Source organism: Haemaphysalis longicornis, unplaced genomic scaffold, assembly GCF_048455015.1.
Source record: "Haemaphysalis longicornis isolate Haplotype H1 unplaced genomic scaffold, Haemaphysalis longicornis Haplotype H1 scaffold_53, whole genome shotgun sequence".
In the NCBI taxonomy this organism is placed as follows: Eukaryota; Metazoa; Arthropoda; class Arachnida; order Ixodida; family Ixodidae; genus Haemaphysalis; species Haemaphysalis longicornis.
The window spans coordinates 255,814-268,330 of record NW_027526389.1 but is presented as its reverse complement, the minus strand read 5'-3'; the positions used below and the strand labels follow the sequence as shown (position 1 = coordinate 268,330).

Here is a 12,517-nt window from a genome sequence, read left to right as displayed (position 1 = left end):
CGCCACTAGCCCAGAATAATCTTCTGTGATCTACAATGTTCTGGATGTGAATCGACGTTTCCAGAAACACTCGCGCCGAAAGATAAAAAGCCTGCAGAGCAGACGCCGGGCTATTCGATTCTGCGACGCTCGCAGACGCAAGTCACTTTGTTGACCGCTGCTTCGCCGCCTCCGTATTCTTTTGAGTTGTTAGGGGAGCACAAGTTCGCTCCAATAAACTTGTTTCTCCTTCAAGACAACTGCGTCGTCCTTGGCTTCGTGACAATATGGTATGGGGTTGCCCTTACCACCAACCTTATTATTTCCCCTCTTTGTAGCAACAGGAGTGCGAGCTCATCAGCTCCCCGAGGCGGAGGTGTGTGTCTCGAGCAGGAGCTGGTATTTTGGCTCGCGGCTTCCTGTAATTATGAACATCCACTACGTCATCTTTACCTTCAATAAACGCTTATCAACAACACTACAACTTCTTTCCATGTCTCATTTGCTTTCAGTTTTGATATTTATTTCCGTAAAGTCGCTGCCCCAACTTTTGCTTAATATACGTTTATATGTAGATTTTATTAGCCGTATTACTTTACTTAGTAAAAATAAGGTCTCTGTGTGAATTAGTTACGTTCGCCCAAAAGAGGACATTTAAAGAGTAAACTTCCGCCACTGAACCGTGTAGCCACACCAAAACTAAACTTAATACCTGTAGGCGCAATTTCTGAGATAATTATAGAAGCGTGATCTGCAATGTCGACTCCTGAAAAACCAGCCGATTTTGTTCTATGCAAATGCATTTTATTTCAGCGTTTCAGCCTCACTCCAAGAGCAACAAAGACGCCTCAGGAAACTGTATGTACATTTGGAAACCAATATTTCATTAGTAAAACCTTACCCACATCCCCTTCTTAGCACTTAAAAGCATCCATTCAGTGGTAGTTAGCTTCCATGATGAGCATCGCTTTTACGGAATGGAGCACTTGTATTGATTTTCACCTGCCCTGTTATACAGCCGTTCACAAAAACTCGCCTATTAACGAAAATTAGACCCATGGGTAGCCCGAACAATCAACGCTTCACATTAAACAGCTACCAATGTAGTGATATCTTGGAAAATCAGTCGGCCATTACGGAACCGTTTTGTTTCCCAGTGTAATCATTTGTTGTATGAAGGAAATTATTGTTGTGATATATGCTTTTTGATTCCGAAACCAAGAAAGTACCATCTCTCCAAGTAAAAACAAGACTACAGTACGAAATACCATGCTGATTGGGATCGCTAATACCAATCAATCAACTAATCAATCAATCAATTACAACTTAAATATTTGTTGATTATATCATTGTTGTTATTTAATTAATAATTGAATAAATAATCACACAATCAATCAATCACTCGGCCAATCAATCAAGTAATCAAAAAATCATTACTTTATTCCATTATTACTGTTTCATTCAAATTCTGACAACTTCTGTTGTAATGTATGTGAATGGGGTTGGAAGTACCGCAGCTCTGGTTGTACATAGACTTGCAAAAACGTGGCATTGTTCCATTGGCTTTGTCCGTAATAAATATAAGACATGCTCTAGCTGCAAGAGAAAAAGAAGAAAAATTAGAATTCTTGAGGTCACATGTACTCGGTATAGGAAGGGAAAAATTTCGCACTTTAGAATAAAAAATCAAGGTACTTTGGCAGAACCGTAGATATTTCGTGCAAACAATAAAGCCACGTCGTCATTGCGAAGGCATAAACCAATAAATATATAGGGTTGTTCGTTCTCGCGATTGATTGTTTTATTAAACCGGGGCGTAAAAATTGGGTCCTTTTTTATAAACTGATAATGGGGAAGAATTTGGATTTTTTTGTAAAAACATTCCAAATTCGGATTTTTTCAGGATAAATCTGCAAATGTTTGTGTTTGATCTTGTTCACCCCCGCTGCACTTGTACCAAGAAATGAGGTAAGTTTGCTTTATCAAACAAACAATCTGCTTCTTAACTCTATCGTGTTAAAATTGGTGGTTGTGTAAAGCTGTTAAAGAGCAGGTCATCGAGGCGTTCTAGCAAATATTCCTGGAAATTTGGTATCTCTTTTGACATGAGTCGAAACAGATGATAATAAAGAGCACTGATAACTTCAAACAACTGAAACATTAATTTTATTGACGAAAACATGGTCATCAATTTTTAAACAACCTTGTTTACATACATTATCGTCTACGTGCGCAAATTGTAGGCCTCCATGCGGGGCCTGAGCAGTCGTTGAACGTATCTCAGCTATGAGAAAGTTCTCTCGACATTACAGCTTCCGTTTGCTAGGCACAACAAAGTCAGTATTTGCCAGAAAGGGACAGCGAGTGGTGCAGTCATGCCAATACCGAATGAGGCCGAAAGATTGGTTTGCGGTGCTTGCTTTCATCAAGTACTGATTGAGAACTGGGGACCATGAGTCCACAATAGTTCAGATGGGTACTTTGAAAAGGTCAATTCGGGGAGAAATCGGCTTTAACCCGATTCTCCGGTAACATGTTCGGGGAGCAAATATTTACCCGAAAACGAAGAAGCCTATAAATACCCCATAGAATCACATGGTGAGCCCACAGACCCAGTCATCATCCTTATCATTAAAATTTGCATGTGGTACTGCTGCTACGGGGGGTTATCGAGATGCTATAAAGGATACCTTTTCCTAGTTTAGGAAAAGAGAGAAACAAAATTTTGTTCGATGGCGTGTATACGTTATTCAAAAGATATATGGCAGTAAAAAGCCACAATTTAAATCCGCGCATGCAACCAGGCACCACTTTATTCGGAATCAAAATGTCCAATACCAAATTAATCAAGTAATTAGGTGATGAAACTAAGGAAACGGCATTGTTTACAGCGAAGCATAGGCTTATTTTACCACAGTAGACTTTCAAGGTCTACAGCGCTCTACATGGTACATTTTTTTCTGATATGCACTGCGACACTTAGGTGTTCTGCTTATGTCGCTGATAAATTTTGTATTTTCGGTACTATGAATTGGAAAAAAAAAACGTGCATGACAGGCGAAAAGCTCTTGAGGCAATTGAGTATGCTAGCCTTCGTTAAATAAGAAAGCGTTATGGCTTCCCTTGGCAAGCTACGAAGCCACGCGGAGTGTGCTCCGTTTTAACAGCGAAGCTGTTTACAAATCAGGATTTTTCCTGTCCGCAGTTAAAAACAACAAGAAATTACCGAGCGTGCGAACGTGACCGTGCGCACGTGAGCGTGCGCATGTGATCGCGCGCCTCGCGGCGACCGCTTAGCTTTTAATAAAACCAAGAAAATGCCTCACGGTTGTTTGTGCGTTCTTAGCGGCGATCGCCCAGCGTTTCCGACGCAAGTTTGTCAAGCCAAGCATACCCATTTAAAAAGACTGACGAAGATTGGCGATGAAAATAAATCTACAGCGTTCGCCGTATTCGTGGTAACAATAGCTCGGAATGAGCAAGACACGCCATAGCGTACCCCCCTCCAAGGTGATATCTAATCATTATCACTTCCAAAGAAGTGAAGGAGCTCGGCGCTTAAAGCAACAATGATGTATTAGAAGTCTTTGTAGCAGCAATTAAGAAGCAAAATTGCTGTAATCGTTGACTTCAACCTTCGTGATGGTCGTAAAGGTTGCCTACAGCTTCGCTACCTTCAAGTCGTACGCGTTAGTGTGAGTGTCTTTCATTTTCTTTTTGCTTTTGTTTCTTTTTGGCCACCCTTGTGTTCTTTGTAGACTACCACAAAATCCAAATTTTATGTGCCGTCGGCGTGCAGTGGTGTTTAAGTTACTTGCCTGTCATGGCGCGTCCGGGTGAACGGTTCCTCAAGTCTTCTTACCTGCTGTAAATGGAGAGGCTTTATGGCTCCACCAGGTGACATTTCAAAACTTTCTTTACTGACACATCTCAACTGCGTGGTGCCGGTCTGCATTCGCAGATCGTCATTATGGAGTTCCCAATGATAATATGCGGTCTGGTAACCAGTAAAGATTAATTTGAAGTCCAAGCAAGAAAGGCCAGCGCGATGTGGGCGTTTTCGGAACCACACGCTATAGACACCACCCCCCCCCCTCCCGAATCATTGCGCTCGCCCAGTGCTCCTCCCGCAGCACTAAAGCTAAATCCTTAAGTGACCCAATCTGCGAAAAACCGTCAATGTTGCAGTAGTCGCTATTGGCAGCCCAAATAATTGGCCGCTGCTCTGAACAGCAAATAAAATATGTATGGTGATCTGAGGGAACTGAACCCTTGTCGCCACCATAGATGTCCACTGCGCTATCCAAGCAACTTGCCAGCGGTGCTGCAAAGTAGTGTTACGAATCGGCCAGCGCCGCCGTACTTTCCCGCATCACTCCTCGGCTGTGGGGCGAAGCCACTGCGTGCGCCTTTCAGCCGTCAGGCGCCAGCATGTTCATTCAAGTTTCGACAAGCCGGGCCAGACGCCTCGCTTTCAACGCGCTTCAAACTCCGGCGGTTGCCAGCGGCACATGGAGACTTGTTCAAGGACACAGAGGCCCCTCGATCTCAGCGGAGTCCTCCTCTCTCCCCTCTCTAGGACTCAACGTGCGCCGAGGCTACCGACTGTCACGAACTCTGGAAAGAGCGTTGTGTGTGTATGTGACGTTCGTGGCGTGTTGCCGCTTGTTGGCGTTTTGACCGTTACGGCTTTTGGGTATAAATAGAAGCTGCCCAAGCGCTGTAACTCATTCCTGTTTGAGCAGCGAATCCATGCTGTCGCTCTGCTCGAGTCCTGTATTGTAACCTCGCCCGTCGGGGCTTTTTTTTTTTTTTTTTTTTGGCTTCGGCTCACCTCTCGCTATGAAGTAAACAGTTACGTTAGCCCACGGCTTTTGCACTTCTTCACTGCTGCAACAGCGGCTGGCCGCTCGCATCACACACGCTACCACTCGTATGTCGGAGGCCACGGAGCTGGGATCGGGTGCCCCCGCCCGGTCCCAACAGTAGGTAGATTAACTGGTTTATTCATTCAAGAGTTTGGAAGCCAATACGGCGGCACAAATTTTGTCGTTCTTCTATTATTCGTGGTACAAACCAGCTGTGGGAAATGGGCTACGACTCGGGAGCTTTGATTGGATGGTATGAGCGCTTCAAAAATTTACAACACCATGGAATCGTAACAAAAAAAACTGTTAAGCTGTGCTGGCCGCGCCACACCTGCGACACCTTGACGTGATGCATCCTGAGTATAACAAGCGCACGCCAGCCGCTCAAAACTCCGATTTTGAGGAGGTTGTGGCGTGTGCAAGTCTGCTTCCTGGCATAATTTGCTCAGTAAGACGAGGAAATGAAAGCTATAAACGAGAAACCCATCGAAGTTTTTTGAGCCAAAACAAAACAAACCAAAAATGATAGCCGAAAAAGAGAGACGTAAACATGACGTAGCATTAAACGAGCTGTTAATAGGTAACGACAGATATTCCCCTTCAAAGCACGTAAGCTGCGTTTGCTGCCCCGAGGAATTTTTTTCGATAATGACGCAGAGCAAGAGGCTTTTTCTAACCACTTCAAGTTGGCAATGCCGCCTTTTTCGACACACGAGCCATACAAAGCCTTCGTCATAATTGATTACCTAGTGCAGAGGTCAGCAACCTGTGGCCAGCGGCGCCCGTGGAAGTATTACGCGCCAACGGCATTAAGTCAACACCCCCCCTTTCGTTGTCATTGCCTACCTAGCTGATGGCTGAAATGAAAATATTAGCCTGAACAGGGGATACACGGGAACAATGAATTATCGTTTCCAGTTGGAATCGCCCCCATTTTCGCACTTCGGCGGATAACGTCTTGCCTTCCTTTTTTGCGCTGGTTTCAAAAAAACCGTTTCCGCTCCAAATAGTGCCCTGGCTCTCACCGAGTCCGCTTCATGCAACTCGTCCCTCCACCTCACAAGGTGTCTGACCCCTGATCTCGAGAATTGTGCAGAACGAGCCATAAGAGAGCGTGGCCGGATAACCTTGTCCATAGGCTGTTTCGGCTGAGTGACAGGACATGCGAGTGTCAGTATTAGGAGCAGGCCCAAAAATCTTGAAAAGTGTCGCACAAAAACGCGTCATATCTTGAAGCGAAGTCCCCAATAGTCTCTAGTCAGATAAAAAAAATGGAGCTGCTTGTTGTGTGTTTATGCAAAGCCGTTGCGTTGTCGCGAACTTTGTCAGCGCGGAGATTCTTGTATGCAATGGCTTCCTCTATCCCTGTTTGCAATTTTAGAGCATACGACAAACATACTGTCCACCAAAGGCTTTTGGTGCTGTGAAATTAAGCATGAGTAGACGCAATACTTGAAAATGCTGTTTCAAATAAAAGAGATCAGTAACTAGCTGGTCAAAAAGTTTGACCTTAAGATTGGGTCAAGGGCCGGTTAAACAGCGTATCGCGGGAATACGATGTCCAGAATACTAATCCCGCGAAGAACCAGTGTCAACATTTGAATGTAGCTGAACACTCTTTAGAAAGATGTTGTCCATGACAGAATTATTATAAAAGAAATGTGGCGTGGACTTTGTCATAACATTTAACGAAATAGTACCGGAATATTATATTGCAATAACATTGTATTGCTTAATTATAACAGCAATAAAGATAGGTAGGTTCCGAATAAATATAGGTTAAGTCTCCTGCCACGCGCGTGGCACGAGCTGCGCCCCCCTGGCAACAGCTGCTGCCACGCAGAAGTGAGGTCAAGCTAAAGTAATCACGTGACTTCCTGTGACGTCACAAAACACACGTCATAATCACGTCATTTGATCATGCCACTTTTTTGTGTTAACGACGACGGCAGCCGGGTGTTCGCGTCTTGTGTCCCGATGTTCTCCGCCCGTGGTTCGAATGGCAGGCCTGACGCATCGTTACGTCCTTATCTCCCTGTACAGCGGCTGCCTCGCGGCGCTTTTTTCTTGTTGGGAGGTGTGCTTGTAATTATTTAGATTGGGTATTTTTTGTAAACTTGCTGTTGCACGTCTTGGTAAGCCTAACGCATTGTTTTCTGCACGCTGCTTCGCCGGCTTTTTACATGCCCCTAGAACTGTTCTGTTGTCGTTTAATATTTTGTAAGCTTCACGTTGTTTTGCAGTTGGCGTGCTATCGGCTTTACGCGCCTGCATTTGTTGTCTACTTGTGCATCGCTTCTTCCATGCCAAGCCTTGTGTTCTGATTCTGGAGTGGTAGCTCAATTATAAAAAGTAGGGATCAGTATTTTCCATCGCGTCGCGCCGTGGCGAGCGACGTAGTGTCAGCGTGTGCACGAATCGAGTGTCGTCAGGTAGCGCACGGCATCATCGAACGCAATCCGATCTCGCATGTAGCTTCTGCAATTTTTCCCCCGGGGCAGTATTACTGTCGCCGAGAAATGTATCCTGACTGTTCCGCAGAAACGATCTGTGCACGTGGCGCTGCAGAATCCGTGCAGGGAGCGCAGTTTCACTTCCGTGGGTGGAGCCCAACTACCCGTCCAAAGATATATCTATTCAAGATACCACTGAAACCATTCGCTGACTAGCTAGCTACTTGTGCATGGAGGCTCAAGCTCCAACTGTGCAAGCATGGGAGAAGTGCAGCCGATAAGATCGCCGTGTGAGCCAAGTTTGGAACTTCTGCTAGTAGTCCTTTAAAAGTCTGGTGTGCATAAGGTTAACAAGTGACAATTCAGTTATTCTTCATCTTTGCTCAGATTAGTTGCTTAGAGTACCATTGTTGATTGATTGTGGGGTTTAACGCGCCGACGCAACGCAGGCGATGAGGCGCGCCGTAGTGGAGGGCTCCGGATTAATTTTGACCACCTGGGGATCTTTATCGTGCGCCGAAATCTCGTACACACGGGCGTTTTTGCTTTTCGCCTCCATCAGAAAAGCGGCCGCCGCGGCCGGGAATCAGAGTACCATTGTGCTTTCAACTTAGGAAGTCTTAATGAAATGATAGGCAAGGCTTAAAATTACTGCTTGGCTTTTATTTCCCTTTCCTTCGCTCGAGTACCTTTCGCCTCCTCTAACCTGGTTAGGCAACAGAACTTCCTCCTGCATCTGCTTTGAGTATGTATTTTGATAGACTCGTGCCTTCTTTACTCTTGTGTTTGGCTTGGTTGGAATTGAACATAACCAGCCACAATACTTTCATTCACTCTCAGCAGGATGGGCTAATGATGATGAGAGCTTATCTCGGAGGCTTGCAGTCTATGCACAAATTCCAAGTGGCTGTGACATCTATATGCCCATCCCAAGCACTCTGCGGAGTTCAACTTGACACTAATGCTTGTATTCGCAACTGGTGAAGCGTGCTTAAGCGTCTACTGTCAAAGCCTTTGGGGTAGTGAACAGGAAGAGTTTCCAATTGTGAGGGGACGTTTCACATTCTATTGCATTTTCACTCCGCACTGTGTAAACTGTTTTGGAAAATTGCTCAAGTGAATTTACTTAGTGGTAAGGGGCATTATAAAATGTCCCACATTTCGTTCACAATGGTGCAAGTCTCGTCAGAAACCAGCTGCTAGAAAACACATTCACTGGTTGTGTGTTGTGTGCCCATTAGCTGTTTCTTTTTCTTCCACAAAACGGGCACTTGAACAATCCTTTAAGCCAACAGGCTTAAAAAGTAGTCCATCAAGTACAACTTCGGGGTAATGGTTGGTGTCGAGCGTGACATTGCCCACTACCGAGAGTACTTCTTAATACCTTGTGCAAGAACTGGAGACAAGGCCACGTGCGTGGATGTGAATGCCTGTCGGTGTTTGTGAAAGTTGCAGTACAGCTGGAAGGTGTATGGATCATGGGTGGCTTTAACAATAAAATGACTGCTGAACGTACTTTTGCTCTGGTATCAATGAGCAGCATGTGAGCATTGATAAGTGCTTCACTGTTGACATTTTTGTTACACAAAAGCAGGCCATGTTAAGGCCCCCTGGCAAATATTCATGAAAAACACTGGACCAAAAAGCTGCCAACACAGGGAAACCACGTTGATCACGGCACCTTTCCTAGTACTTCAGTACCGTTTATCAGCGCTGCGTTTTTTCCCCCCAACTAGTGAACTCAAACACTTGCTTGTCAATGACAAGTGATCTGCCAAACTTCCGTGTCTATGCAAAAAGTGAGTAGCTCTACTTTCTGTGCACTGTTTGTGCTGTGAAGCTCCACTTCTAAACAAAATGCCAGGGTTCTTCTGGCAGATGCACAGCATTAAAACCTCAACAAAAAAGGAATAAGCAAGCAATACTCTCTTGCACTACACTAGAGTCCTGCGGGAAAGCCAAACCAGCAAGTGATCTTTTTCTACAAAGCGCTGCAGACGAGCCAAGAAAAAGATCCCTTTTTGCGGACAGCAAAGCTACGCTGGAAAGCCAAAATGTGTGGTGTCTTACTGCAGATTAGCTGCAAGACAAGCATGTTCACGCAAAGATTTATGAACCAGGCTGGCGGGGTAAAAAATCATTGAATGAGGTTACAACAAAATGTGTTATGAAAAATGATATAATACTGTTTGCTATAAATAGCAATTAAAGGTATAAAATGGTTTTGACACTAGTTAAGTGACCTGTTGGAAATCATTGGCGAAACCTAAAGAACAACATTTCATACAGCTGCAAATGTGAAATAGCAAAGCGTGGTTGGGGCCTGAATTCAGCAGGCATGCTCCAGCTGAGAATGTATAATTGCAGAGCAAAATAATTATAAAGGCCTAGGGAATAGGTGAGCTTAGTTGAGTTACCACCGAGGTATTTGGTAGAGAGAACAGTTACAAAAATAAAGAAGCAACATGGGAAGCTTTATTTTCCCTGATTTACGTTTATCAGCACTGAGCTTCATGTTCTGCATGAAGCCCGTAAGTGTGCTGAATGAAAGGGACCAATGATGAGTTTATGTTGTTACTAATAACAAATTTCAACGACCTTGTCTGAAACAAACCCCTTCTATGAAGGGACTGTGTGTAATCGTAAGATTTTTTTTTTATAAAAGGTTGTAAATGCCCTGCAAATGTATGTCAAAAGGTATTTTAACGCCCTAGTCGTGGCCTGTGAGTCATCGGTGCTTTTTTCTGGTGTTTAGATGATCAAGGGCTGTTGTACGGGATCCACCTTCTCTTCTCACTTTGGTCACCATCTTTCTTAGTAATTGCGTTCATGTGCTTGGTCAGGGAGCTAGCAAGCGAGGACGACAGTCGGCACCAACTATCAGCTGAGTTCCTTCAGGCTGGGACAATTGCTGGAGAGGCTAAATAATGTTTTTAAAATCCCTAACTGAGAGCTTTCACTTTTTGTTATGTTAAAGAACATTTAGGCAACCCTTCAAGAACTGTCCGAAATAACAAAAATGACTATTGTGCCCGTTAAATAGTTAATATACATACAGTGAACGATGGCATAAGATCTATCAATGCGAACCTACCCTTTGAACCTGCTTAATATTTAGCAGAGACTCACTCCATTCATTAGCTGTTTTATGGCACTGTGTGGGTGGGCTACTTGTTTCCACCTATGGAGCCTGTGGGCCACGCTAGTTTCCAGTCCTCCTGTCAAATGTTTTTGGAGACTAGCACTACCCTGTAGTCTATGAGCCATGGATTCCTTGGGTTGGCCATGGGAAATTCTGGTGAATCGTTACAAGCCACCAAAGAAAGTGAGCATTTGTTTATCGACCACTGTTTTGTGGCCACGAAAAGTTTCGTTCATTAATAAGACTAACAAATGACATCAATTTTATTGCAAACTTCAAACAAATAATTGGTATTACAGAAAATGTGTAAAGCAGCCGGAGCTCCATAGCCACTTTCCAGCTATTTCTCCATGCCATCAGAGAATCTTGTTTGTGCGACTAACAGATACCGACCTATTTCACTGCAATGAAACATAACTGGGTGATTGTAGGGGGGCCTTTAGTTCCGTTTGATCATATCACTTGAGTGTTTACGTACAGTTAACATACTGATGATTGTGTTTATAGTGCATGCACATATAACATCAGTGTAGTTTGAAATTGGGATCTTTTTCACCATTTCTTTTTGTTAAATTCGCCTGATGACAGCCTTGACGTGTATCAATTACATTTGCAGCATGCTCACTGCTTATACCTGCTTACACAAACAATCCGTAGATGCTTTCACGTTCCAAGCACATCTTAAGATTCTCTTTGACGTTGCTTATTGAGCCTGTGCAGAACCCGTAGGTTTTCATATGCTGGAGTGCATGTAGATGTATTAGACATGATAGCCGGCCAAGCGTACACCCTTCCTATTACCGTCTGTACAGCCTCTTCTCTGACCCTATCGTCTGGGTGTACTGAATTAACTTCCTTTGCATGAAGGACTCACTCAAGTCTGGCCAACATAGCGTACACCACGGTACAGTGAGACGTGAAAGTTATACCAGTGCAGTGGCTATGAGATGCAGCGTCTAGCTAGTCTACCTTTTGAAGGTCGCAGGTCCTAAACTGTCGTAGAATCATGTATTCTACTCCGAAATCTTTTTAAGCGCTGAATATCACGCAATTATGATGCTTGTGGCGCATGCTCACAAGACTTTTCTGCTCATAAAACGTATCGTGGGTGTAAAACGAATTTTCAGCTACAATTTCGCCCACTAGGAAATAAGAAGTTCCCGATTTTCGGAAGTTTTCCTTCCTAATATTTCAGAAGAGGAGATCTACTGTAGTGGTACGTACGTGGTACATGTGTGGGGACACCAAAGATTACCTTTCCTATTCTTGGCGCAATTGTCTGTAATTTGACTTGAAAGTGAACATTTCGACAGACTTCTGTCTGGTTGGGAAGTTACTGAACTGAGATTTAATTAGGCTCCAACCAATACAATGCAAAAAGGCAAAAAACCCGACGTTTCGACTGTAATTGTAATGCGCACATGTGCCTAGTAAAAAACAGTTGCCGCCACTACCCTTCGTCCTCGGCACTGTACATTCTGATCACCTTCTGGCGCTGCTAAGTTGTCTTCATTTCGAGAACACACACCGCGATTTCAGGTCGCCCATTTAAGCATTCTGAACTTGCCGTGGTGCAAACTGTTGATAGTGATGCCGCCGCGCCGACATGCGTCGGAATATTCACAGAATTACGCTCGGACGGTGTCTTTTAAGTGCGAATGCACTTTATAAGCGACCCTGAATTCCGTTGACCGCCGTCCGTCCACATAGCAACAGCTGCGGGTGCGCGCGCTCCTCGTCTTCCTTGGCAACGGGGGGAGATGGGCGCGCGCTGCCTGGCCGCTGACATGGCACATACCCACGTGGGGGATTGGCCAGGAATCTCCTCGTCTTCCTTGGCAACGGGGGGAGATGGGCGCGCGCTGCCTGGCCGCTGACATGGCACATACCCACGTGGGGGATCGGCCAGGAATCGGGCGTGAGAAGGGCTAATGCACCCGCTTAAAGGAGTACTGACACGAAAGTTCAAAGCTGAGATCTGCTCTAGCAATCAAGTACAACGACAACACAAATAGGTGTCTGTGAATAAATGCAACTTTCTTTCTTTGTAGTTGTGTGTGTGTGTGTGATCTCTC

At 44.6% G+C, this 12,517-nt stretch overlaps 1 long non-coding RNA gene across 1 annotated transcript in view; it reads right to left on the bottom strand.

Moving 5' to 3' along the window:
* Nucleotides 1–1,439: 1,439 nt before the first annotated feature.
* Nucleotides 1,440–12,517, bottom strand: part of LOC144140872 (uncharacterized) — a 45,674-nt gene continuing 34,596 nt past the window's right edge. The window contains exon 5 of the long non-coding RNA XR_013316374.1: nt 1,440–1,575. This is a non-coding gene — a long non-coding RNA (uncharacterized LOC144140872). The remainder of the gene's footprint in view (nt 1,576–12,517) is intronic.